A 24896-nucleotide genomic window follows, 5' to 3' on the forward strand; every position below is an offset into this window, starting at 1 on the left:
GGAAAGAAAGAGCAGCAGCTGCCGCCGAGCCCAGGCGCCGTGCCTTACACGCAGAAGGTCCCTGGTTCGATTGCGGGCGGAAACCCGTTTTCGTCGCACTCAGCAAGACACTTGCTACGATCTCTGCAGTGACCACTTAAATCAACTTCAAACGTTCCACCAGCAGGGTGCACATGGCTCAAATGAAACATGAAACTGTTTCAGAACTGGTTGTCGGATTTTAGCGCTGACTTGGAGGCCTGGAAATGCGCGAAACAGCCGCCGCCATGCGATTTGTTACCACACCGTTGTACAAAACGCAAGGGCTCGTCCGGGATTTGAACCCGGGACCTCCTGCACCCGAAGCAGGAATCATACCCCTAGACCAACGAGCCTGTCCGTTCCGAAAACGCACTGCATGTGAATGACGCCACCTTTGATGGTCTCACCCTGTAGGGCTGCAGCTCGCCCAGCGTTCTCCCTGTCTGTCGCGGTTGGATTGTTTTCATCGACGTCTTTTACTATAGGAACTTCACGAATCGGAGGGAGCTCGTAGCCGATGCCCTTTCTAACACAGAAGAAAAACTGTTGCTATTACGAGTCTCCGGGTGGTACACGAAAAGAACCGTCGTTTCCGTGGTGTAGCGGTTATCACGTCTGCTTTACACGCAGAAGGTCCCCGGTTCGATCCCGGGCGGGAACACAACAATTTTAATCTATATTTCGGATTTCATTTCCGAGATGACCTCACGTACGCGTATGCAGAGACAAGCAATGTCGTATGCTAGACGGATAGGGCGTCATTTTACTGTCAAATACTGTTGCTCTCTTATTGCACCGGTATTTGGTAACTGGGAACGCCCCTAGCTCCATTATGGCTGGCAAAATTTATAATCCGGTTCTTCAGGGCTACTTCAAGTGCGCTTGCTAATGGCTTTCCTGAGCTCACCCTACTCGCCTTGTCACAGCTCTGTCAAAGTGTGATGCTAACTAATAATGAGAAACTCTTAGCCACTCTCAATCTCACATGCCACCACACCTTTGTTGTTGCCGTCGTTAGTAAGATGAGGGTAGACTGTCGCACAGTTAAGCTGAATCTCCACTCACGGTGCACATATTCCGCAAAGACAACCTTGCTTTCCGTTGCATGCAAAATTACCGTCTGCGTTTCTACCGAATTCCACCTACGTACTTTACTGGTGCCGCATTCTTGTTATATCCACGTGCTATAACAGGCGTCTACTCTTCATTGAGGAGCTGCAACCGGGGCTGAGTTCCACCTACTCTTCAGCACGGTCAAAATGGCAGGGCTCGTCCGGGATTTGAACCCGGGACCTCCTGCACCCAAAGCAGGAATCATACCCCTAGACCAACGAGCCACCTGCCTGGAGCATCAAGTTAATCCCAAGTAGTGGACCTCACAGGGAACACAAACTTTCACGTGAATTCGCAAGATAAACGCTCTCTGCAGGCAGCACTCACCAATGATGAGAAGAATATTAAAGGCAACGAATAAAAAGGGAAATAACTTCATCGAACACTGCTTATGAACAGCCGGCAGTGCTTCAGTTTCGGTATGTGGTTTCTCAGGGTTAAGAGAAGGCGAATGCACTAAACAAAAGAACATCGGGAAACCAAGCACCAACTCATAACGAAAAGATTGCACAATATACTGCAAGTAAAATTTCCACAAGACGGATACTGAAGACGCCGCAGACAAAAGAATTATTCTATGCAGTAACGATTATCTAGGAAGCATAAATTGCATGTGCTGCTCCACCACACAAATTCTTTTGATACTGTTTTACTTATTCTAAATTTTCATTGCCTGATCGTCTCTAGAATACTGTGTGGTATCCTGGTTTCCAACAGCGATAGTAGTAAGTAAATCGACTACAAAGTCTTTCAAAGTAGGCCAGACACAACAAAAAAACAATCGGAGTTGCGCGTAGCTCATGTCATTCTGCTTTCAAAGGTGAATCTGCGGCTGGGAGTAGTGGCGTACTCCTGTAATCCAAGCTACTGGGAGGCCGTTGTGTGGGAGAGATCTGGAAACAACTACAGATTCGGCCGTTCCATGAGCTCATGAATGGCCGCGATGCCTTCATTGAGCTCTGCAGATCGACATATGACAGCGTGGAAATTTCGGCAAGCGGTGTCTAAGGGTTAAGAGAAGCCAAACGCACTAAACACTAGAAAGTCGGGAAACCGAAGCTCATAACGAAAAGATTGCGGAATGCAGTGCGGAAGCAAAACTTCGAGAAGACCAACTCTGAAGCCATCGGCGCGCTAGGAATTATTCCTCGCAAGAAGCGATCATGTAGGAAGAGCGAGCCGAGGGTGTCGCTCGACCACACAATAAATTTTTGCTTAATCCAAATTTGCAATACCGGTTCGACACTAGAATATGCGCCTTGGTTCTTCCAAAAGCGATAGTAAAAAGCACGTCGACCGCAGTGTCATTTAGGGTAGTGAGTCAGACATGGGGAGGATATAAGGCGGGTGGAATATGCAGCGACGGGGGGCATTGCAGGGCGGGCGCCGGCTTCCTGCGCTGCGGCGCGCCGGTGCCGGCGGCGGCCTGGCTGGGCTGCTGGTGCCTCCATGTAGAGCTGCCGCCGAGCCCAGGCACCGTGCCGCTAACGAAGCGATTGCCTTTGGTGACATCTTTTGCAATAACGACTGTGCGAATCGACGGTATCTCGTAAGGAAAGAAAGAGCAGCAGCTGCCGCCGAGCCCAGGCGCCGTGCCTTACACGCAGAAGGTCCCTGGTTCGATTGCGGGCGGAAACCCGTTTTCGTCGCACTCAGCAAGACACTTGCTACGATCTCTGCAGTGACCACTTAAATCAACTTCAAACGTTCCACCAGCAGGGTGCACATGGCTCAAATGAAACATGAAACTGTTTCAGAACTGGTTGTCGGATTTTAGCGCTGACTTGGAGGCCTGGAAATGCGCGAAACAGCCGCCGCCATGCGATTTGTTACCACACCGTTGTACAAAACGCAAGGGCTCGTCCGGGATTTGAACCCGGGACCTCCTGCACCCGAAGCAGGAATCATACCCCTAGACCAACGAGCCTGTCCGTTCCGAAAACGCACTGCATGTGAATGACGCCACCTTTGATGGTCTCACCCTGTAGGGCTGCAGCTCGCCCAGCGTTCTCCCTGTCTGTCGCGGTTGGATTGTTTTCATCGACGTCTTTTACTATAGGAACTTCACGAATCGGAGGGAGCTCGTAGCCGATGCCCTTTCTAACACAGAAGAAAAACTGTTGCTATTACGAGTCTCCGGGTGGTACACGAAAAGAACCGTCGTTTCCGTGGTGTAGCGGTTATCACGTCTGCTTTACACGCAGAAGGTCCCCGGTTCGATCCCGGGCGGGAACACAACAATTTTAATCTATATTTCGGATTTCATTTCCGAGATGACCTCACGTCCGCGTATGCAGAGACAAGCAATGTCGTATGCTAGACGGATAGGGCGTCATTTTACTGTCAAATACTGTTGCTCTCTTATTGCACCGGTATTTGGTAACTGGGAACGCCCCTAGCTCCATTATGGCTGGCAAAATTTATAATCCGGTTCTTCAGGGCTACTTCAAGTGCGCTTGCTAATGGCTTTCCTGAGCTCACCCTACTCGCCTTGTCACAGCTCTGTCAAAGTGTGATGCTAACTAATAATGAGAAACTCTTAGCCACTCTCAATCTCACATGCCACCACACCTTTGTTGTTGCCGTCGTTAGTAAGATGAGGGTAGACTGTCGCACAGTTAAGCTGAATCTCCACTCACGGTGCACATATTCCGCAAAGACAACCTTGCTTTCCGTTGCATGCAAAATTACCGTCTGCGTTTCTACCGAATTCCACCTACGTACTTTACTGGTGCCGCATTCTTGTTATATCCACGTGCTATAACAGGCGTCTACTCTTCATTGAGGAGCTGCAACCGGGGCTGAGTTCCACCTACTCTTCAGCACGGTCAAAATGGCAGGGCTCGTCCGGGATTTGAACCCGGGACCTCCTGCACCCAAAGCAGGAATCATACCCCTAGACCAACGAGCCACCTGCCTGGAGCATCAAGTTAATCCCAAGTAGTGGACCTCACAGGGAACACAAACTTTCACGTGAATTCGCAAGATAAACGCTCTCTGCAGGCAGCACTCACCAATGATGAGAAGAATATTAAAGGCAACGAATAAAAAGGGAAATAACTTCATCGAACACTGCTTATGAACAGCCGGCAGTGCTTCAGTTTCGGTATGTGGTTTCTCAGGGTTAAGAGAAGGCGAATGCACTAAACAAAAGAACATCGGGAAACCAAGCACCAACTCATAACGAAAAGATTGCACAATATACTGCAAGTAAAATTTCCACAAGACGGATACTGAAGACGCCGCAGACAAAAGAATTATTCTATGCAGTAACGATTATCTAGGAAGCATAAATTGCATGTGCTGCTCCACCACACAAATTCTTTTGATACTGTTTTACTTATTCTAAATTTTCATTGCCTGATCGTCTCTAGAATACTGTGTGGTATCCTGGTTTCCAACAGCGATAGTAGTAAGTAAATCGACTACAAAGTCTTTCAAAGTAGGCCAGACACAACAAAAAAACAATCGGAGTTGCGCGTAGCTCATGTCATTCTGCTTTCAAAGGTGAATCTGCGGCTGGGAGTAGTGGCGTACTCCTGTAATCCAAGCTACTGGGAGGCCGTTGTGTGGGAGAGATCTGGAAACAACTACAGATTCGGCCGTTCCATGAGCTCAGGAATGGCCGCGATGCCTTCATTGAGCTCTGCAGATCGACATATGACAGCGTGGAAATTTCGGCAAGCGGTGGCTAAGGGTTAAGAGAAGCCAAACGCACTAAACACTAGAAAGTCGGGAAACCGAAGCTCATAACGAAAAGATTGCGGAATGCAGTGCGGAAGCAAAACTTCGAGAAGACCAACTCTGAAGCCATCGGCGCGCTAGGAATTATTCCTCGCAAGAAGCGATCATGTAGGAAGAGCGAGCCGAGGGTGTCGCTCGACCACACAATAAATTTTTGCTTAATCCAAATTTGCAATACCGGTTCGACACTAGAAGGCGGGTGGAATATGCAACGACGGGGGGCATTGCAGGGCGGGTGCCGGCTTCTTGCGCTGCGGCGCGCCGGTGCCGGCGGCGGCCTGGCTGGGCTGCTGGTGCCTCCATGTAGAGCTGCCGCCGAGCCCAGGCACCGTGCCGCTAACGAAGCGATTGCCTTTGGTGACATCTTTTGCAATAACGACTGCGCGAATCGACGGTATCTCGTAAGGAAAGAAAGAGCAGCAGCTGCCGCCGAGCCCAGGCGCCGTGCCTAACACGCAGAAGGTCCCTGGTTCGATTGCGGGCGGAAACCCGTTTTCGTCGCACTCAGCAAGACACTTGCTACGATCTCTGCAGTGACCACTTAAATCAACTTCAAACGTTCCACCAGCAGGGTGCACATGGCTCAAATGAAACATGAAACTGTTTCAGAACTGGTTGTCGGATTTTAGCGCTGACTTGGAGGCCTGGAAATGCGCGAAACAGCCGCCGCCATGCGATTTGTTACCACACCGTTGTACAAAACGCAAGGGCTCGTCCGGGATTTGAACCCGGGACCTCCTGCACCCGAAGCAGGAATCATACCCCTAGACCAACGAGCCTGTCCGTTCCGAAAACGCACTGCATGTGAATGACGCCACCTTTGATGGTCTCACCCTGTAGGGCTGCAGCTCGCCCAGCGTTCTCCCTGTCTGTCGCGGTTGGATTGTTTTCATCGACGTCTTTTACTATAGGAACTTCACGAATCGGAGGGAGCTCGTAGCCGATGCCCTTTCTAACACAGAAGAAAAACTGTTGCTATTACGAGTCTCCGGGTGGTACACGAAAAGAACCGTCGTTTCCGTGGTGTAGCGGTTATCACGTCTGCTTTACACGCAGAAGGTCCCCGGTTCGATCCCGGGCGGGAACACAACAATTTTAATCTATATTTCGGATTTCATTTCCGAGATGACCTCACGTACGCGTATGCAGAGACAAGCAATGTCGTATGCTAGACGGATAGGGCGTCATTTTACTGTCAAATACTGTTGCTCTCTTATTGCACCGGTATTTGGTAACTGGGAACGCCCCTAGCTCCATTATGGCTGGCAAAATTTATAATCCGGTTCTTCAGGGCTACTTCAAGTGCGCTTGCTAATGGCTTTCCTGAGCTCACCCTACTCGCCTTGTCACAGCTCTGTCAAAGTGTGATGCTAACTAATAATGAGAAACTCTTAGCCACTCTCAATCTCACATGCCACCACACCTTTGTTGTTGCCGTCGTTAGTAAGATGAGGGTAGACTGTCGCACAGTTAAGCTGAATCTCCACTCACGGTGCACATATTCCGCAAAGACAACCTTGCTTTCCGTTGCATGCAAAATTACCGTCTGCGTTTCTACCGAATTCCACCTACGTACTTTACTGGTGCCGCATTCTTGTTATATCCACGTGCTATAACAGGCGTCTACTCTTCATTGAGGAGCTGCAACCGGGGCTGAGTTCCACCTACTCTTCAGCACGGTCAAAATGGCAGGGCTCGTCCGGGATTTGAACCCGGGACCTCCTGCACCCAAAGCAGGAATCATACCCCTAGACCAACGAGCCACCTGCCTGGAGCATCAAGTTAATCCCAAGTAGTGGACCTCACAGGGAACACAAACTTTCACGTGAATTCGCAAGATAAACGCTCTCTGCAGGCAGCACTCACCAATGATGAGAAGAATATTAAAGGCAACGAATAAAAAGGGAAATAACTTCATCGAACACTGCTTATGAACAGCCGGCAGTGCTTCAGTTTCGGTATGTGGTTTCTCAGGGTTAAGAGAAGGCGAATGCACTAAACAAAAGAACATCGGGAAACCAAGCACCAACTCATAACGAAAAGATTGCACAATATACTGCAAGTAAAATTTCCACAAGACGGATACTGAAGACGCCGCAGACAAAAGAATTATTCTATGCAGTAACGATTATCTAGGAAGCATAAATTGCATGTGCTGCTCCACCACACAAATTCTTTTGATACTGTTTTACTTATTCTAAATTTTCATTGCCTGATCGTCTCTAGAATACTGTGTGGTATCCTGGTTTCCAACAGCGATAGTAGTAAGTAAATCGACTACAAAGTCTTTCAAAGTAGGCCAGACACAACAAAAAAACAATCGGAGTTGCGCGTAGCTCATGTCATTCTGCTTTCAAAGGTGAATCTGCGGCTGGGAGTAGTGGCGTACTCCTGTAATCCAAGCTACTGGGAGGCCGTTGTGTGGGAGAGATCTGGAAACAACTACAGATTCGGCCGTTCCATGAGCTCAGGAATGGCCGCGATGCCTTCATTGAGCTCTGCAGATCGACATATGACAGCGTGGAAATTTCGGCAAGCGGTGGCTAAGGGTTAAGAGAAGCCAAACGCACTAAACACTAGAAAGTCGGGAAACCGAAGCTCATAACGAAAAGATTGCGGAATGCAGTGCGGAAGCAAAACTTCGAGAAGACCAACTCTGAAGCCATCGGCGCGCTAGGAATTATTCCTCGCAAGAAGCGATCATGTAGGAAGAGCGAGCCGAGGGTGTCGCTCGACCACACAATAAATTTTTGCTTAATCCAAATTTGCAATACCGGTTCGACACTAGAATATGCGCCTTGGTTCTTCCAAAAGCGATAGTAAAAAGCACGTCGACCGCAGTGTCATTTAGGGTAGTGAGTCAGACATGGGGAGGATATAAGGCGGGTGGAATATGCAGCGACGGGGGGCATTGCAGGGCGGGCGCCGGCTTCCTGCGCTGCGGCGCGCCGGTGCCGGCGGCGGCCTGGCTGGGCTGCTGGTGCCTCCATGTAGAGCTGCCGCCGAGCCCAGGCACCGTGCCGCTAACGAAGCGATTGCCTTTGGTGACATCTTTTGCAATAACGACTGTGCGAATCGACGGTATCTCGTAAGGAAAGAAAGAGCAGCAGCTGCCGCCGAGCCCAGGCGCCGTGCCTTACACGCAGAAGGTCCCTGGTTCGATTGCGGGCGGAAACCCGTTTTCGTCGCACTCAGCAAGACACTTGCTACGATCTCTGCAGTGACCACTTAAATCAACTTCAAACGTTCCACCAGCAGGGTGCACATGGCTCAAATGAAACATGAAACTGTTTCAGAACTGGTTGTCGGATTTTAGCGCTGACTTGGAGGCCTGGAAATGCGCGAAACAGCCGCCGCCATGCGATTTGTTACCACACCGTTGTACAAAACGCAAGGGCTCGTCCGGGATTTGAACCCGGGACCTCCTGCACCCGAAGCAGGAATCATACCCCTAGACCAACGAGCCTGTCCGTTCCGAAAACGCACTGCATGTGAATGACGCCACCTTTGATGGTCTCACCCTGTAGGGCTGCAGCTCGCCCAGCGTTCTCCCTGTCTGTCGCGGTTGGATTGTTTTCATCGACGTCTTTTACTATAGGAACTTCACGAATCGGAGGGAGCTCGTAGCCGATGCCCTTTCTAACACAGAAGAAAAACTGTTGCTATTACGAGTCTCCGGGTGGTACACGAAAAGAACCGTCGTTTCCGTGGTGTAGCGGTTATCACGTCTGCTTTACACGCAGAAGGTCCCCGGTTCGATCCCGGGCGGGAACACAACAATTTTAATCTATATTTCGGATTTCATTTCCGAGATGACCTCACGTCCGCGTATGCAGAGACAAGCAATGTCGTATGCTAGACGGATAGGGCGTCATTTTACTGTCAAATACTGTTGCTCTCTTATTGCACCGGTATTTGGTAACTGGGAACGCCCCTAGCTCCATTATGGCTGGCAAAATTTATAATCCGGTTCTTCAGGGCTACTTCAAGTGCGCTTGCTAATGGCTTTCCTGAGCTCACCCTACTCGCCTTGTCACAGCTCTGTCAAAGTGTGATGCTAACTAATAATGAGAAACTCTTAGCCACTCTCAATCTCACATGCCACCACACCTTTGTTGTTGCCGTCGTTAGTAAGATGAGGGTAGACTGTCGCACAGTTAAGCTGAATCTCCACTCACGGTGCACATATTCCGCAAAGACAACCTTGCTTTCCGTTGCATGCAAAATTACCGTCTGCGTTTCTACCGAATTCCACCTACGTACTTTACTGGTGCCGCATTCTTGTTATATCCACGTGCTATAACAGGCGTCTACTCTTCATTGAGGAGCTGCAACCGGGGCTGAGTTCCACCTACTCTTCAGCACGGTCAAAATGGCAGGGCTCGTCCGGGATTTGAACCCGGGACCTCCTGCACCCAAAGCAGGAATCATACCCCTAGACCAACGAGCCACCTGCCTGGAGCATCAAGTTAATCCCAAGTAGTGGACCTCACAGGGAACACAAACTTTCACGTGAATTCGCAAGATAAACGCTCTCTGCAGGCAGCACTCACCAATGATGAGAAGAATATTAAAGGCAACGAATAAAAAGGGAAATAACTTCATCGAACACTGCTTATGAACAGCCGGCAGTGCTTCAGTTTCGGTATGTGGTTTCTCAGGGTTAAGAGAAGGCGAATGCACTAAACAAAAGAACATCGGGAAACCAAGCACCAACTCATAACGAAAAGATTGCACAATATACTGCAAGTAAAATTTCCACAAGACGGATACTGAAGACGCCGCAGACAAAAGAATTATTCTATGCAGTAACGATTATCTAGGAAGCATAAATTGCATGTGCTGCTCCACCACACAAATTCTTTTGATACTGTTTTACTTATTCTAAATTTTCATTGCCTGATCGTCTCTAGAATACTGTGTGGTATCCTGGTTTCCAACAGCGATAGTAGTAAGTAAATCGACTACAAAGTCTTTCAAAGTAGGCCAGACACAACAAAAAAACAATCGGAGTTGCGCGTAGCTCATGTCATTCTGCTTTCAAAGGTGAATCTGCGGCTGGGAGTAGTGGCGTACTCCTGTAATCCAAGCTACTGGGAGGCCGTTGTGTGGGAGAGATCTGGAAACAACTACAGATTCGGCCGTTCCATGAGCTCATGAATGGCCGCGATGCCTTCATTGAGCTCTGCAGATCGACATATGACAGCGTGGAAATTTCGGCAAGCGGTGTCTAAGGGTTAAGAGAAGCCAAACGCACTAAACACTAGAAAGTCGGGAAACCGAAGCTCATAACGAAAAGATTGCGGAATGCAGTGCGGAAGCAAAACTTCGAGAAGACCAACTCTGAAGCCATCGGCGCGCTAGGAATTATTCCTCGCAAGAAGCGATCATGTAGGAAGAGCGAGCCGAGGGTGTCGCTCGACCACACAATAAATTTTTGCTTAATCCAAATTTGCAATACCGGTTCGACACTAGAATATGCGCCTTGGTTCTTCCAAAAGCGATAGTAAAAAGCACGTCGACCGCAGTGTCATTTAGGGTAGTGAGTCAGACATGGGGAGGATATAAGGCGGGTGGAATATGCAGCGACGGGGGGCATTGCAGGGCGGGCGCCGGCTTCCTGCGCTGCGGCGCGCCGGTGCCGGCGGCGGCCTGGCTGGGCTGCTGGTGCCTCCATGTAGAGCTGCCGCCGAGCCCAGGCACCGTGCCGCTAACGAAGCGATTGCCTTTGGTGACATCTTTTGCAATAACGACTGTGCGAATCGACGGTATCTCGTAAGGAAAGAAAGAGCAGCAGCTGCCGCCGAGCCCAGGCGCCGTGCCTTACACGCAGAAGGTCCCTGGTTCGATTGCGGGCGGAAACCCGTTTTCGTCGCACTCAGCAAGACACTTGCTACGATCTCTGCAGTGACCACTTAAATCAACTTCAAACGTTCCACCAGCAGGGTGCACATGGCTCAAATGAAACATGAAACTGTTTCAGAACTGGTTGTCGGATTTTAGCGCTGACTTGGAGGCCTGGAAATGCGCGAAACAGCCGCCGCCATGCGATTTGTTACCACACCGTTGTACAAAACGCAAGGGCTCGTCCGGGATTTGAACCCGGGACCTCCTGCACCCGAAGCAGGAATCATACCCCTAGACCAACGAGCCTGTCCGTTCCGAAAACGCACTGCATGTGAATGACGCCACCTTTGATGGTCTCACCCTGTAGGGCTGCAGCTCGCCCAGCGTTCTCCCTGTCTGTCGCGGTTGGATTGTTTTCATCGACGTCTTTTACTATAGGAACTTCACGAATCGGAGGGAGCTCGTAGCCGATGCCCTTTCTAACACAGAAGAAAAACTGTTGCTATTACGAGTCTCCGGGTGGTACACGAAAAGAACCGTCGTTTCCGTGGTGTAGCGGTTATCACGTCTGCTTTACACGCAGAAGGTCCCCGGTTCGATCCCGGGCGGGAACACAACAATTTTAATCTATATTTCGGATTTCATTTCCGAGATGACCTCACGTCCGCGTATGCAGAGACAAGCAATGTCGTATGCTAGACGGATAGGGCGTCATTTTACTGTCAAATACTGTTGCTCTCTTATTGCACCGGTATTTGGTAACTGGGAACGCCCCTAGCTCCATTATGGCTGGCAAAATTTATAATCCGGTTCTTCAGGGCTACTTCAAGTGCGCTTGCTAATGGCTTTCCTGAGCTCACCCTACTCGCCTTGTCACAGCTCTGTCAAAGTGTGATGCTAACTAATAATGAGAAACTCTTAGCCACTCTCAATCTCACATGCCACCACACCTTTGTTGTTGCCGTCGTTAGTAAGATGAGGGTAGACTGTCGCACAGTTAAGCTGAATCTCCACTCACGGTGCACATATTCCGCAAAGACAACCTTGCTTTCCGTTGCATGCAAAATTACCGTCTGCGTTTCTACCGAATTCCACCTACGTACTTTACTGGTGCCGCATTCTTGTTATATCCACGTGCTATAACAGGCGTCTACTCTTCATTGAGGAGCTGCAACCGGGGCTGAGTTCCACCTACTCTTCAGCACGGTCAAAATGGCAGGGCTCGTCCGGGATTTGAACCCGGGACCTCCTGCACCCAAAGCAGGAATCATACCCCTAGACCAACGAGCCACCTGCCTGGAGCATCAAGTTAATCCCAAGTACTGGACCTCACAGGGAACACAAACTTTCACGTGAATTCGCAAGATAAACGCTCTCTGCAGGCAGCACTCACCAATGATGAGAAGAATATTAAAGGCAACGAATAAAAAGGGAAATAACTTCATCGAACACTGCTTATGAACAGCCGGCAGTGCTTCAGTTTCGGTATGTGGTTTCTCAGGGTTAAGAGAAGGCGAATGCACTAAACAAAAGAACATCGGGAAACCAAGCACCAACTCATAACGAAAAGATTGCACAATATACTGCAAGTAAAATTTCCACAAGACGGATACTGAAGACGCCGCAGACAAAAGAATTATTCTATGCAGTAACGATTATCTAGGAAGCATAAATTGCATGTGCTGCTCCACCACACAAATTCTTTTGATACTGTTTTACTTATTCTAAATTTTCATTGCCTGATCGTCTCTAGAATACTGTGTGGTATCCTGGTTTCCAACAGCGATAGTAGTAAGTAAATCGACTACAAAGTCTTTCAAAGTAGGCCAGACACAACAAAAAAACAATCGGAGTTGCGCGTAGCTCATGTCATTCTGCTTTCAAAGGTGAATCTGCGGCTGGGAGTAGTGGCGTACTCCTGTAATCCAAGCTACTGGGAGGCCGTTGTGTGGGAGAGATCTGGAAACAACTACAGATTCGGCCGTTCCATGAGCTCAGGAATGGCCGCGATGCCTTCATTGAGCTCTGCAGATCGACATATGACAGCGTGGAAATTTCGGCAAGCGGTGGCTAAGGGTTAAGAGAAGCCAAACGCACTAAACACTAGAAAGTCGGGAAACCGAAGCTCATAACGAAAAGATTGCGGAATGCAGTGCGGAAGCAAAACTTCGAGAAGACCAACTCTGAAGCCATCGGCGCGCTAGGAATTATTCCTCGCAAGAAGCGATCATGTAGGAAGAGCGAGCCGAGGGTGTCGCTCGACCACACAATAAATTTTTGCTTAATCCAAATTTGCAATACCGGTTCGACACTAGAAGGCGGGTGGAATATGCAACGACGGGGGGCATTGCAGGGCGGGTGCCGGCTTCTTGCGCTGCGGCGCGCCGGTGCCGGCGGCGGCCTGGCTGGGCTGCTGGTGCCTCCATGTAGAGCTGCCGCCGAGCCCAGGCACCGTGCCGCTAACGAAGCGATTGCCTTTGGTGACATCTTTTGCAATAACGACTGCGCGAATCGACGGTATCTCGTAAGGAAAGAAAGAGCAGCAGCTGCCGCCGAGCCCAGGCGCCGTGCCTAACACGCAGAAGGTCCCTGGTTCGATTGCGGGCGGAAACCCGTTTTCGTCGCACTCAGCAAGACACTTGCTACGATCTCTGCAGTGACCACTTAAATCAACTTCAAACGTTCCACCAGCAGGGTGCACATGGCTCAAATGAAACATGAAACTGTTTCAGAACTGGTTGTCGGATTTTAGCGCTGACTTGGAGGCCTGGAAATGCGCGAAACAGCCGCCGCCATGCGATTTGTTACCACACCGTTGTACAAAACGCAAGGGCTCGTCCGGGATTTGAACCCGGGACCTCCTGCACCCGAAGCAGGAATCATACCCCTAGACCAACGAGCCTGTCCGTTCCGAAAACGCACTGCATGTGAATGACGCCACCTTTGATGGTCTCACCCTGTAGGGCTGCAGCTCGCCCAGCGTTCTCCCTGTCTGTCGCGGTTGGATTGTTTTCATCGACGTCTTTTACTATAGGAACTTCACGAATCGGAGGGAGCTCGTAGCCGATGCCCTTTCTAACACAGAAGAAAAACTGTTGCTATTACGAGTCTCCGGGTGGTACACGAAAAGAACCGTCGTTTCCGTGGTGTAGCGGTTATCACGTCTGCTTTACACGCAGAAGGTCCCCGGTTCGATCCCGGGCGGGAACACAACAATTTTAATCTATATTTCGGATTTCATTTCCGAGATGACCTCACGTCCGCGTATGCAGAGACAAGCAATGTCGTATGCTAGACGGATAGGGCGTCATTTTACCGTCAAATACTGTTGCTCTCTTATTGCACCGGTATTTGGTAACTGGGAACGCCCCTAGCTCCATTATGGCTGGCAAAATTTATAATCCGGTTCTTCAGGGCTACTTCAAGTGCGCTTGCTAATGGCTTTCCTGAGCTCACCCTACTCGCCTTGTCACAGCTCTGTCAAAGTGTGATGCTAACTAATAATGAGAAACTCTTAGCCACTCTCAATCTCACATGCCACCACACCTTTGTTGTTGCCGTCGTTAGTAAGATGAGGGTAGACTGTCGCACAGTTAAGCTGAATCTCCACTCACGGTGCACATATTCCGCAAAGACAACCTTGCTTTCCGTTGCATGCAAAATTACCGTCTGCGTTTCTACCGAATTCCACCTACGTACTTTACTGGTGCCGCATTCTTGTTATATCCACGTGCTATAACAGGCGTCTACTCTTCATTGAGGAGCTGCAACCGGGGCTGAGTTCCACCTACTCTTCAGCACGGTCAAAATGGCAGGGCTCGTCCGGGATTTGAACCCGGGACCTCCTGCACCCAAAGCAGGAATCATACCCCTAGACCAACGAGCCACCTGCCTGGAGCATCAAGTTAATCCCAAGTAGTGGACCTCACAGGGAACACAAACTTTCACGTGAATTCGCAAGATAAACGCTCTCTGCAGGCAGCACTCACCAATGATGAGAAGAATATTAAAGGCAACGAATAAAAAGGGAAATAACTTCATCGAACACTGCTTATGAACAGCCGGCAGTGCTTCAGTTTCGGTATGTGGTTTCTCAGGGTTAAGAGAAGGCGAATGCACTAAACAAAAGAACATCGGGAAACCAAGCACCAACTCATAACGAAAAGATTGCACAATATACTGCAAGTAAAATTTCCACAAGACGGATACTGAAGACGCCGCAGACAAAAGAATTATTCTATGCAGTAACGATTATCTAGGAAGCATAAATTGCATGTGCTGCTCCACCACACAAATTCTTTTGATACTGTTTTACTTATTCTAAATTTTCATTGCCTGATCGTCTCTAGAATACTGTGTGGTATCCTGGTTTCCAACAGCGATAGTAGTAAGTAAATCGACTACAAAGTCTTTCAAAGTAGGCCAGACACAACAAAAAAACAATCGGAGTTGCGCGTAGCTCATGTCATTCTGCTTTCAAAGGTGAATCTGCGGCTGGGAGTAGTGGCGTACTCCTGTAATCCAAGCTACTGGGAGGCCGTTGTGTGGGAGAGATCTGGAAACAACTACAGATTCGGCCGTTCCATGAGCTCAGGAATGGCCGCGATGCCTTCATTGAGCTCTGCAGATCGACATATGACAGCGTGGAAATTTCGGCAAGCGGTGGCTAAGGGTTAAGAGAAGCCAAACGCACTAAACACTAGAAAGTCGGGAAACCGAAGCTCATAACGAAAAGATTGCGGAATGCAGTGCGGAAGCAAAACTTCGAGAAGACCAACTCTGAAGCCATCGGCGCGCTAGGAATTATTCCTCGCAAGAAGCGATCATGTAGGAAGAGCGAGCCGAGGGTGTCGCTCGACCACACAATAAATTTTTGCTTAATCCAAATTTGCAATACCGGTTCGACACTAGAATATGCGCCTTGGTTCTTCCAAAAGCGATAGTAAAAAGCACGTCGACCGCAGTGTCATTTAGGGTAGTGAGTCAGACATGGGGAGGATATAAGGCGGGTGGAATATGCAGCGACGGGGGGCATTGCAGGGCGGGCGCCGGCTTCCTGCGCTGCGGCGCGCCGGTGCCGGCGGCGGCCTGGCTGGGCTGCTGGTGCCTCCATGTAGAGCTGCCGCCGAGCCCAGGCACCGTGCCGCTAACGAAGCGATTGCCTTTGGTGACATCTTTTGCAATAACGACTGCGCGAATCGACGGTATCTCGTAAGGAAAGAAAGAGCAGCAGCTGCCGCCGAGCCCAGGCGCCGTGCCTAACACGCAGAAGGTCCCTGGTTCGATTGCGGGCGGAAACCCGTTTTCGTCGCACTCAGCAAGACACTTGCTACGATCTCTGCAGTGACCACTTAAATCAACTTCAAACGTTCCACCAGCAGGGTGCACATGGCTCAAATGAAACATGAAACTGTTTCAGAACTGGTTGTCGGATTTTAGCGTGACTTGGAGGCCTGGAAATGCGCGAAACAGCCGCCGCCATGCGATTTGTTACCACACCGTTGTACAAAACGCAAGGGCTCGTCCGGGATTTGAACCCGGGACCTCCTGCACCCGAAGCAGGAATCATACCCCTAGACCAACGAGCCTGTCCGTTCCGAAAACGCACTGCATGTGAATGACGCCACCTTTGATGGTCTCACCCTGTAGGGCTGCAGCTCGCCCAGCGTTCTCCCTGTCTGTCGCGGTTGGATTGTTTTCATCGACGTCTTTTACTATAGGAACTTCACGAATCGGAGGGAGCTCGTAGCCGATGCCCTTTCTAACACAGAAGAAAAACTGTTGCTATTACGAGTCTCCGGGTGGTACACGAAAAGAACCGTCGTTTCCGTGGTGTAGCGGTTATCACGTCTGCTTTACACGCAGAAGGTCCCCGGTTCGATCCCGGGCGGGAACACAACAATTTTAATCTATATTTCGGATTTCATTTCCGAGATGACCTCACGTCCGCGTATGCAGAGACAAGCAATGTCGTATGCTAGACGGATAGGGCGTCATTTTACTGTCAAATACTGTTGCTCTCTTATTGCACCGGTATTTGGTAACTGGGAACGCCCCTAGCTCCATTATGGCTGGCAAAATTTATAATCCGGTTCTTCAGGGCTACTTCAAGTGCGCTTGCTAATGGCTTTCCTGAGCTCACCCTACTCGCCTTGTCACAGCTCTGTCAAAGTGTGATGCTAACTAATAATGAGAAACTCTTAGCCACTCTCAATCTCACATGCCACCACACCTTTGTTGTTGCCGTCGTTAGTAAGATGAGGGTAGACTGTCGCACAGTTAAGCTGAATCTCCACTCACGGTGCACATATTCCGCAAAGACAACCTTGCTTTCCGTTGCATGCAAAATTACCGTCTGCGTTTCTACCGAATTCCACCTACGTACTTTACTGGTGCCGCATTCTTGTTATATCCACGTGCTATAACAGGCGTCTACTCTTCATTGAGGAGCTGCAACCGGGGCTGAGTTCCACCTACTCTTCAGCACGGTCAAAATGGCAGGGCTCGTCCGGGATTTGAACCCGGGACCTCCTGCACCCAAAGCAGGAATCATACCCCTAGACCAACGAGCCACCTGCCTGGAGCATCAAGTTAATCCCAAGTACTGGACCTCACAGGGAACACAAACTTTCACGTGAATTCGCAAGATAAACGCTTTCTGCAGGCAGCACTCACCAATGATGAGAAGAATATTAAAGGCAACGAATAAAAAGGGAAATAACTTCATCGAACACTGCTTATGAACAGCCGGCAGTGCTTCAGTTTCGGTATGTGGTTTCTCAGGGTTAAGAGAAGGCGAATGCACTAAACAAAAGAACATCGGGAAACCAAGCACCAACTCATAACGAAAAGATTGCACAATATACTGCAAGTAAAATTTCCACAAGACGGATACTGAAGACGCCGCAGACAAAAGAATTATTCTATGCAGTAACGATTATCTAGGAAGCATAAATTGCATGTGCTGCTCCACCACACAAATTCTTTTGATACTGTTTTACTTATTCTAAATTTTCATTGCCTGATCGTCTCTAGAATACTGTGTGGTATCCTGGTTTCCAACAGCGATAGTAGTAAGTAAATCGACTACAAAGTCTTTCAAAGTAGGCCAGACACAACAAAAAAACAATCGGAGTTGCGCGTAGCTCATGTCATTCTGCTTTCAAAGGTGAATCTGCGGCTGGGAGTAGTGGCGTACTCCTGTAATCCAAGCTACTGGGAGGCCGTTGTGTGGGAGAGATCTGGAAACAACTACAGATTCGGCCGTTCCATGAGCTCAGGAATGGCCGCGATGCCTTCATTGAGCTCTGCAGATCGACATATGACAGCGTGGAAATTTCGGCAAGCGGTGGCTAAGGGTTAAGAGAAGCCAAACGCACTAAACACTAGAAAGTCGGGAAACCGAAGCTCATAACGAAAAGATTGCGGAATGCAGTGCGGAAGCAAAACTTCGAGAAGACCAACTCTGAAGCCATCGGCGCGCTAGGAATTATTCCTCGCAAGAAGCGATCATGTAGGAAGAGCGAGCCGAGGGTGTCGCTCGACCACACAATAAATTTTTGCTTAATCCAAATTTGCAATACCGGTTCGACACTAGAATATGCGCCTTGGTTCTTCCAAAAGCGATAGTAAAAAGCACGTCGACCGCAGTGTCATTTAGGGTAGTGAGTCAGACATGGGGAGGATATAAGGCGGGTGGAATATGCAGCGACGGGGGGCATTGCAGGGCGGGCGCCGGCTTCTTGCGCTGCGGCGCGCCGGTGCCGGCGGCGGCCTGGCTGGGCTGCTGGTGCCTCCATGTAGAGCTGCCGCCGAGCCCAGGCACCGTGCCGCTAACGAAGCGATTGCCTTTGGTGACATCTTTTGCAATAACGACTGCGCGAATCGACGGTATCTCGTAAGGAAAGAAAGAGCAGCAGCTGCCGCCGAGCCCAGGCGCCGTGCCTAACACGCAGAAGGTCCCTGGTTCGATTGCGGGCGGAAACCCGTTTTCGTCGCACTCAGCAAGACACTTGCTACGATCTCTGCAGTGACCACTTAAATCAACTTCAAACGTTCCACCAGCAGGGTGCACATGGCTCAAATGAAACATGAAACTGTTTCAGAACTGGTTGTCGGATTTTAGCGCTGACTTGGAGGCCTGGAAATGCGCGAAACAGCCGCCGCCATGCGATTTGTTACCACACCGTTGTACAAAACGCAAGGGCTCGTCCGGGATTTGAACCCGGGACCTCCTGCACCCGAAGCAGGAATCATACCCCTAGACCAACGAGCCTGTCCGTTCCGAAAACGCACTGCATGTGAATGACGCCACCTTTGATGGTCTCACCCTGTAGGGCTGCAGCTCGCCCAGCGTTCTCCCTGTCTGTCGCGGTTGGATTGTTTTCATCGACGTCTTTTACTATAGGAACTTCACGAATCGGAGGGAGCTCGTAGCCGATGCCCTTTCTAACACAGAAGAAAAACTGTTGCTATTACGAGTCTCCGGGTGGTACACGAAAAGAACCGTCGTTTCCGTGGTGTAGCGGTTATCACGTCTGCTTTACACGCAGAAGGTCCCCGGTTCGATCCCGGGCGGGAACACAACAATTTTAATCTATATTTCGGATTTCATTTCCGAGATGACCTCACGTCCGCGTATGCAGAGACAAGCAATGTCGTATGCTAGACGGATAGGGCGTCATTTTACTGTCAAATACTGTTGCTCTCTTATTGCACCGGTATTTGGTAACTGGGAACGCCCCTAGCTCCATTATGGCTGGCAAAATTTATAATCCGGTTCTTCAGGGCTACTTCAAGTGCGCTTGCTAATGGCTTTCCTGAGCTCACCCTACTCGCCTTGTCACAGCTCTGTCAAAGTGTGATGCTAACTAATAATGAGAAACTCTTAGCCACTCTCAATCTCACATGCCACCACACCTTTGTTGTTGCCGTCGTTAGTAAGATGAGGGTAGACTGTCGCACAGTTAAGCTGAATCTCCACTCACGGTGCACATATTCCGCAAAGACAACCTTGCTTTCCGTTGCATGCAAAATTACCGTCTGCGTTTCTACCGAATTCCACCTACGTACTTTACTGGTGCCGCATTCTTGTTATATCCACGTGCTATAACAGGCGTCTACTCTTCATTGAGGAGCTGCAACCGGGGCTGAGTTCCACCTACTCTTCAGCACGGTCAAAATGGCAGGGCTCGTCCGGGATTTGAACCCGGGACCTCCTGCACCCAAAGCAGGAATCATACCCCTAGACCAACGAGCCACCTGCCTGGAGCATCAAGTTAATCCCAAGTAGTGGACCTCACAGGGAACACAAACTTTCACGTGAATTCGCAAGATAAACGCTTTCTGCAGGCAGCACTCACCAATGATGAGAAGAATATTAAAGGCAACGAATAAAAAGGGAAATAACTTCATCGAACACTGCTTATGAACAGCCGGCAGTGCTTCAGTTTCGGTATGTGGTTTCTCAGGGTTAAGAGAAGGCGAATGCACTAAACAAAAGAACATCGGGAAACCAAGCACCAACTCATAACGAAAAGATTGCACAATATACTGCAAGTAAAATTTCCACAAGACGGATACTGAAGACGCCGCAGACAAAAGAATTATTCTATGCAGTAACGATTATCTAGGAAGCATAAATTGCATGTGCTGCTCCACCACACAAATTCTTTTGATACTGTTTTACTTATTCTAAATTTTCATTGCCTGATCGTCTCTAGAATACTGTGTGGTATCCTGGTTTCCAACAGCGATAGTAGTAAGTAAATCGACTACAAAGTCTTTCAAAGTAGGCCAGACACAACAAAAAAACAATCGGAGTTGCGCGTAGCTCATGTCATTCTGCTTTCAAAGGTGAATCTGCGGCTGGGAGTAGTGGCGTACTCCTGTAATCCAAGCTACTGGGAGGCCGTTGTGTGGGAGAGATCTGGAAACAACTACAGATTCGGCCGTTCCATGAGCTCAGGAATGGCCGCGATGCCTTCATTGAGCTCTGCAGATCGACATATGACAGCGTGGAAATTTCGGCAAGCGGTGGCTAAGGGTTAAGAGAAGCCAAACGCACTAAACACTAGAAAGTCGGGAAACCGAAGCTCATAACGAAAAGATTGCGGAATGCAGTGCGGAAGCAAAACTTCGAGAAGACCAACTCTGAAGCCATCGGCGCGCTAGGAATTATTCCTCGCAAGAAGCGATCATGTAGGAAGAGCGAGCCGAGGGTGTCGCTCGACCACACAATAAATTTTTGCTTAATCCAAATTTGCAATACCGGTTCGACACTAGAATATGCGCCTTGGTTCTTCCAAAAGCGATAGTAAAAAGCACGTCGACCGCAGTGTCATTTAGGGTAGTGAGTCAGACATGGGGAGGATATAAGGCGGGTGGAATATGCAGCGACGGGGGGCATTGCAGGGCGGGCGCCGGCTTCTTGCGCTGCGGCGCGCCGGTGCCGGCGGCGGCCTGGCTGGGCTGCTGGTGCCTCCATGTAGAGCTGCCGCCGAGCCCAGGCACCGTGCCGCTAACGAAGCGATTGCCTTTGGTGACATCTTTTGCAATAACGACTGCGCGAATCGACGGTATCTCGTAAGGAAAGAAAGAGCAGCAGCTGCCGCCGAGCCCAGGCGCCGTGCCTAACACGCAGAAGGTCCCTGGTTCGATTGCGGGCGGAAACCCGTTTTCGTCGCACTCAGCAAGACACTTGCTACGATCTCTGCAGTGACCACTTAAATCAACTTCAAACGTTCCACCAGCAGGGTGCACATGGCTCAAATGAAACATGAAACTGTTTCAGAACTGGTTGTCGGATTTTAGCGCTGACTTGGAGGCCTGGAAATGCGCGAAACAGCCGCCGCCATGCGATTTGTTACCACACCGTTGTACAAAACGCAAGGGCTCGTCCGGGATTTGAACCCGGGACCTCCTGCACCCGAAGCAGGAATCATACCCCTAGACCAACGAGCCTGTCCGTTCCGAAAACGCACTGCATGTGAATGACGCCACCTTTGATGGTCTCACCCTGTAGGGCTGCAGCTCGCCCAGCGTTCTCCCTGTCTGTCGCGGTTGGATTGTTTTCATCGACGTCTTTTACTATAGGAACTTCACGAATCGGAGGGAGCTCGTAGCCGATGCCCTTTCTAACACAGAAGAAAAACTGTTGCTATTACGAGTCTCCGGGTGGTACACGAAAAGAACCGTCGTTTCCGTGGTGTAGCGGTTATCACGTCTGCTTTACACGCAGAAGGTCCCCGGTTCGATCCCGGGCGGGAACACAACAATTTTAATCTATATTTCGGATTTCATTTCCGAGATGACCTCACGTCCGCGTATGCAGAGACAAGCAATGTCGTATGCTAGACGGATAGGGCGTCATTTTACTGTCAAATACTGTTGCTCTCTTATTGCACCGGTATTTGGTAACTGGGAACGCCCCTAGCTCCATTATGGCTGGCAAAATTTATAATCCGGTTCTTCAGGGCTACTTCAAGTGCGCTTGCTAATGGCTTTCCTGAGCTCACCCTACTCGCCTTGTCACAGCTCTGTCAAAGTGTGATGCTAACTAATAATGAGAAACTCTTAGCCACTCTCAATCTCACATGCCACCACACCTTTGTTGTTGCCGTCGTTAGTAAGATGAGGGTAGACTGTCGCACAGTTAAGCTGAATCTCCACTCACGGTGCACATATTCCGCAAAGACAACCTTGCTTTCCGTTGCATGCAAAATTACCGTCTGCGTTTCTACCGAATTCCACCTACGTACTTTACTGGTGCCGCATTCTTGTTATATCCACGTGCTATAACAGGCGTCTACTCTTCATTGAGGAGCTGCAACCGGGGCTGAGTTCCACCTACTCTTCAGCACGGTCAAAATGGCAGGGCTCGTCCGGGATTTGAACCCGGGACCTCCTGCACCCAAAGCAGGAATCATACCCCTAGACCAACGAGCCACCTGCCTGGAGCATCAAGTTAATCCCAAGTACTGGACCTCACAGGGAACACAAACTTTCACGTGAATTCGCAAGATAAACGCTTTCTGCAGGCAGCACTCACCAATGATGAGAAGAATATTAAAGGCAACGAATAAAAAGGGAAATAACTTCATCGAACACTGCTTATGAACAGCCGGCAGTGCTTCAGTTTCGGTATGTGGTTTCTCAGGGTTAAGAGAAGGCGAATGCACTAAACAAAAGAACATCGGGAAACCAAGCACCAACTCATAACGAAAAGATTGCACAATATACTGCAAGTAAAATTTCCACAAGACGGATACTGAAGACGCCGCAGACAAAAGAATTATTCTATGCAGTAACGATTATCTAGGAAGCATAAATTGCATGTGCTGCTCCACCACACAAATTCTTTTGATACTGTTTTACTTATTCTAAATTTTCATTGCCTGATCGTCTCTAGAATACTGTGTGGTATCCTGGTTTCCAACAGCGATAGTAGTAAGTAAATCGACTACAAAGTCTTTCAAAGTAGGCCAGACACAACAAAAAAACAATCGGAGTTGCGCGTAGCTCATGTCATTCTGCTTTCAAAGGTGAATCTGCGGCTGGGAGTAGTGGCGTACTCCTGTAATCCAAGCTACTGGGAGGCCGTTGTGTGGGAGAGATCTGGAAACAACTACAGATTCGGCCGTTCCATGAGCTCAGGAATGGCCGCGATGCCTTCATTGAGCTCTGCAGATCGACATATGACAGCGTGGAAATTTCGGCAAGCGGTGGCTAAGGGTTAAGAGAAGCCAAACGCACTAAACACTAGAAAGTCGGGAAACCGAAGCTCATAACGAAAAGATTGCGGAATGCAGTGCGGAAGCAAAACTTCGAGAAGACCAACTCTGAAGCCATCGGCGCGCTAGGAATTATTCCTCGCAAGAAGCGATCATGTAGGAAGAGCGAGCCGAGGGTGTCGCTCGACCACACAATAAATTTTTGCTTAATCCAAATTTGCAATACCGGTTCGACACTAGAATATGCGCCTTGGTTCTTCCAAAAGCGATAGTAAAAAGCACGTCGACCGCAGTGTCATTTAGGGTAGTGAGTCAGACATGGGGAGGATATAAGGCGGGTGGAATATGCAGCGACGGGGGGCATTGCAGGGCGGGCGCCGGCTTCTTGCGCTGCGGCGCGCCGGTGCCGGCGGCGGCCTGGCTGGGCTGCTGGTGCCTCCATGTAGAGCTGCCGCCGAGCCCAGGCACCGTGCCGCTAACGAAGCGATTGCCTTTGGTGACATCTTTTGCAATAACGACTGCGCGAATCGACGGTATCTCGTAAGGAAAGAAAGAGCAGCAGCTGCCGCCGAGCCCAGGCGCCGTGCCTAACACGCAGAAGGTCCCTGGTTCGATTGCGGGCGGAAACCCGTTTTCGTCGCACTCAGCAAGACACTTGCTACGATCTCTGCAGTGACCACTTAAATCAACTTCAAACGTTCCACCAGCAGGGTGCACATGGCTCAAATGAAACATGAAACTGTTTCAGAACTGGTTGTCGGATTTTAGCGCTGACTTGGAGGCCTGGAAATGCGCGAAACAGCCGCCGCCATGCGATTTGTTACCACACCGTTGTACAAAACGCAAGGGCTCGTCCGGGATTTGAACCCGGGACCTCCTGCACCCGAAGCAGGAATCATACCCCTAGACCAACGAGCCTGTCCGTTCCGAAAACGCACTGCATGTGAATGACGCCACCTTTGATGGTCTCACCCTGTAGGGCTGCAGCTCGCCCAGCGTTCTCCCTGTCTGTCGCGGTTGGATTGTTTTCATCGACGTCTTTTACTATAGGAACTTCACGAATCGGAGGGAGCTCGTAGCCGATGCCCTTTCTAACACAGAAGAAAAACTGTTGCTATTACGAGTCTCCGGGTGGTACACGAAAAGAACCGTCGTTTCCGTGGTGTAGCGGTTATCACGTCTGCTTTACACGCAGAAGGTCCCCGGTTCGATCCCGGGCGGGAACACAACAATTTTAATCTATATTTCGGATTTCATTTCCGAGATGACCTCACGTCCGCGTATGCAGAGACAAGCAATGTCGTATGCTAGACGGATAGGGCGTCATTTTACTGTCAAATACTGTTGCTCTCTTATTGCACCGGTATTTGGTAACTGGGAACGCCCCTAGCTCCATTATGGCTGGCAAAATTTATAATCCGGTTCTTCAGGGCTACTTCA

The 24896-nt window shown here is 49.7% G+C and overlaps 29 non-coding genes across 29 annotated transcripts; 10 read left to right on the forward strand and 19 right to left on the reverse strand.

The window, feature by feature from the left end:
• Positions 1 to 302: 302 nt before the first annotated feature.
• Positions 303 to 374, reverse strand: Trnap-cgg (transfer RNA proline (anticodon CGG)). The gene has a single exon. It is a non-coding gene; the product is annotated as a tRNA-Pro (tRNA).
• A 235-nt stretch (positions 375 to 609) lies between these two features.
• On the forward strand, positions 610 to 682 carry Trnav-uac (transfer RNA valine (anticodon UAC)). Its single transcript has one exon. It is a non-coding gene; the product is annotated as a tRNA-Val (tRNA).
• A 604-nt stretch (positions 683 to 1286) lies between these two features.
• Trnap-ugg (transfer RNA proline (anticodon UGG)) lies at positions 1287 to 1358 on the reverse strand. Its single transcript has one exon. It is a non-coding gene; the product is annotated as a tRNA-Pro (tRNA).
• A 1631-nt stretch (positions 1359 to 2989) lies between these two features.
• Positions 2990 to 3061, reverse strand: Trnap-cgg (transfer RNA proline (anticodon CGG)). Its single transcript has one exon. It is a non-coding gene; the product is annotated as a tRNA-Pro (tRNA).
• A 235-nt stretch (positions 3062 to 3296) lies between these two features.
• Trnav-uac (transfer RNA valine (anticodon UAC)) lies at positions 3297 to 3369 on the forward strand. The gene has a single exon. It is a non-coding gene; the product is annotated as a tRNA-Val (tRNA).
• A 604-nt stretch (positions 3370 to 3973) lies between these two features.
• Trnap-ugg (transfer RNA proline (anticodon UGG)) lies at positions 3974 to 4045 on the reverse strand. Its single transcript has one exon. It is a non-coding gene; the product is annotated as a tRNA-Pro (tRNA).
• Positions 4046 to 5585: 1540 nt separating this feature from the next.
• Trnap-cgg (transfer RNA proline (anticodon CGG)) lies at positions 5586 to 5657 on the reverse strand. The gene has a single exon. It is a non-coding gene; the product is annotated as a tRNA-Pro (tRNA).
• Positions 5658 to 5892: 235 nt separating this feature from the next.
• On the forward strand, positions 5893 to 5965 carry Trnav-uac (transfer RNA valine (anticodon UAC)). The gene has a single exon. It is a non-coding gene; the product is annotated as a tRNA-Val (tRNA).
• A 604-nt stretch (positions 5966 to 6569) lies between these two features.
• Positions 6570 to 6641, reverse strand: Trnap-ugg (transfer RNA proline (anticodon UGG)). Its single transcript has one exon. It is a non-coding gene; the product is annotated as a tRNA-Pro (tRNA).
• A 1631-nt stretch (positions 6642 to 8272) lies between these two features.
• Positions 8273 to 8344, reverse strand: Trnap-cgg (transfer RNA proline (anticodon CGG)). Its single transcript has one exon. It is a non-coding gene; the product is annotated as a tRNA-Pro (tRNA).
• Positions 8345 to 8579: 235 nt separating this feature from the next.
• Trnav-uac (transfer RNA valine (anticodon UAC)) lies at positions 8580 to 8652 on the forward strand. Its single transcript has one exon. It is a non-coding gene; the product is annotated as a tRNA-Val (tRNA).
• Positions 8653 to 9256: 604 nt separating this feature from the next.
• On the reverse strand, positions 9257 to 9328 carry Trnap-ugg (transfer RNA proline (anticodon UGG)). The gene has a single exon. It is a non-coding gene; the product is annotated as a tRNA-Pro (tRNA).
• Positions 9329 to 10959: 1631 nt separating this feature from the next.
• Positions 10960 to 11031, reverse strand: Trnap-cgg (transfer RNA proline (anticodon CGG)). The gene has a single exon. It is a non-coding gene; the product is annotated as a tRNA-Pro (tRNA).
• A 235-nt stretch (positions 11032 to 11266) lies between these two features.
• Positions 11267 to 11339, forward strand: Trnav-uac (transfer RNA valine (anticodon UAC)). Its single transcript has one exon. It is a non-coding gene; the product is annotated as a tRNA-Val (tRNA).
• A 604-nt stretch (positions 11340 to 11943) lies between these two features.
• Positions 11944 to 12015, reverse strand: Trnap-ugg (transfer RNA proline (anticodon UGG)). The gene has a single exon. It is a non-coding gene; the product is annotated as a tRNA-Pro (tRNA).
• Positions 12016 to 13555: 1540 nt separating this feature from the next.
• Trnap-cgg (transfer RNA proline (anticodon CGG)) lies at positions 13556 to 13627 on the reverse strand. Its single transcript has one exon. It is a non-coding gene; the product is annotated as a tRNA-Pro (tRNA).
• A 235-nt stretch (positions 13628 to 13862) lies between these two features.
• Trnav-uac (transfer RNA valine (anticodon UAC)) lies at positions 13863 to 13935 on the forward strand. The gene has a single exon. It is a non-coding gene; the product is annotated as a tRNA-Val (tRNA).
• A 604-nt stretch (positions 13936 to 14539) lies between these two features.
• Positions 14540 to 14611, reverse strand: Trnap-ugg (transfer RNA proline (anticodon UGG)). The gene has a single exon. It is a non-coding gene; the product is annotated as a tRNA-Pro (tRNA).
• A 1630-nt stretch (positions 14612 to 16241) lies between these two features.
• On the reverse strand, positions 16242 to 16313 carry Trnap-cgg (transfer RNA proline (anticodon CGG)). The gene has a single exon. It is a non-coding gene; the product is annotated as a tRNA-Pro (tRNA).
• A 235-nt stretch (positions 16314 to 16548) lies between these two features.
• Positions 16549 to 16621, forward strand: Trnav-uac (transfer RNA valine (anticodon UAC)). The gene has a single exon. It is a non-coding gene; the product is annotated as a tRNA-Val (tRNA).
• A 604-nt stretch (positions 16622 to 17225) lies between these two features.
• On the reverse strand, positions 17226 to 17297 carry Trnap-ugg (transfer RNA proline (anticodon UGG)). Its single transcript has one exon. It is a non-coding gene; the product is annotated as a tRNA-Pro (tRNA).
• A 1631-nt stretch (positions 17298 to 18928) lies between these two features.
• Trnap-cgg (transfer RNA proline (anticodon CGG)) lies at positions 18929 to 19000 on the reverse strand. Its single transcript has one exon. It is a non-coding gene; the product is annotated as a tRNA-Pro (tRNA).
• Positions 19001 to 19235: 235 nt separating this feature from the next.
• On the forward strand, positions 19236 to 19308 carry Trnav-uac (transfer RNA valine (anticodon UAC)). Its single transcript has one exon. It is a non-coding gene; the product is annotated as a tRNA-Val (tRNA).
• A 604-nt stretch (positions 19309 to 19912) lies between these two features.
• Trnap-ugg (transfer RNA proline (anticodon UGG)) lies at positions 19913 to 19984 on the reverse strand. Its single transcript has one exon. It is a non-coding gene; the product is annotated as a tRNA-Pro (tRNA).
• A 1631-nt stretch (positions 19985 to 21615) lies between these two features.
• Positions 21616 to 21687, reverse strand: Trnap-cgg (transfer RNA proline (anticodon CGG)). The gene has a single exon. It is a non-coding gene; the product is annotated as a tRNA-Pro (tRNA).
• A 235-nt stretch (positions 21688 to 21922) lies between these two features.
• On the forward strand, positions 21923 to 21995 carry Trnav-uac (transfer RNA valine (anticodon UAC)). Its single transcript has one exon. It is a non-coding gene; the product is annotated as a tRNA-Val (tRNA).
• A 604-nt stretch (positions 21996 to 22599) lies between these two features.
• Positions 22600 to 22671, reverse strand: Trnap-ugg (transfer RNA proline (anticodon UGG)). Its single transcript has one exon. It is a non-coding gene; the product is annotated as a tRNA-Pro (tRNA).
• A 1631-nt stretch (positions 22672 to 24302) lies between these two features.
• Positions 24303 to 24374, reverse strand: Trnap-cgg (transfer RNA proline (anticodon CGG)). The gene has a single exon. It is a non-coding gene; the product is annotated as a tRNA-Pro (tRNA).
• A 235-nt stretch (positions 24375 to 24609) lies between these two features.
• Positions 24610 to 24682, forward strand: Trnav-uac (transfer RNA valine (anticodon UAC)). Its single transcript has one exon. It is a non-coding gene; the product is annotated as a tRNA-Val (tRNA).
• The last annotated feature ends 214 nt before the right edge of the window (positions 24683 to 24896 follow it).

Source organism: Schistocerca cancellata, unplaced genomic scaffold (assembly GCF_023864275.1).
Source record: "Schistocerca cancellata isolate TAMUIC-IGC-003103 unplaced genomic scaffold, iqSchCanc2.1 HiC_scaffold_1087, whole genome shotgun sequence".
NCBI lineage: Eukaryota > Metazoa > Arthropoda > Insecta > Orthoptera > Acrididae > Schistocerca > Schistocerca cancellata.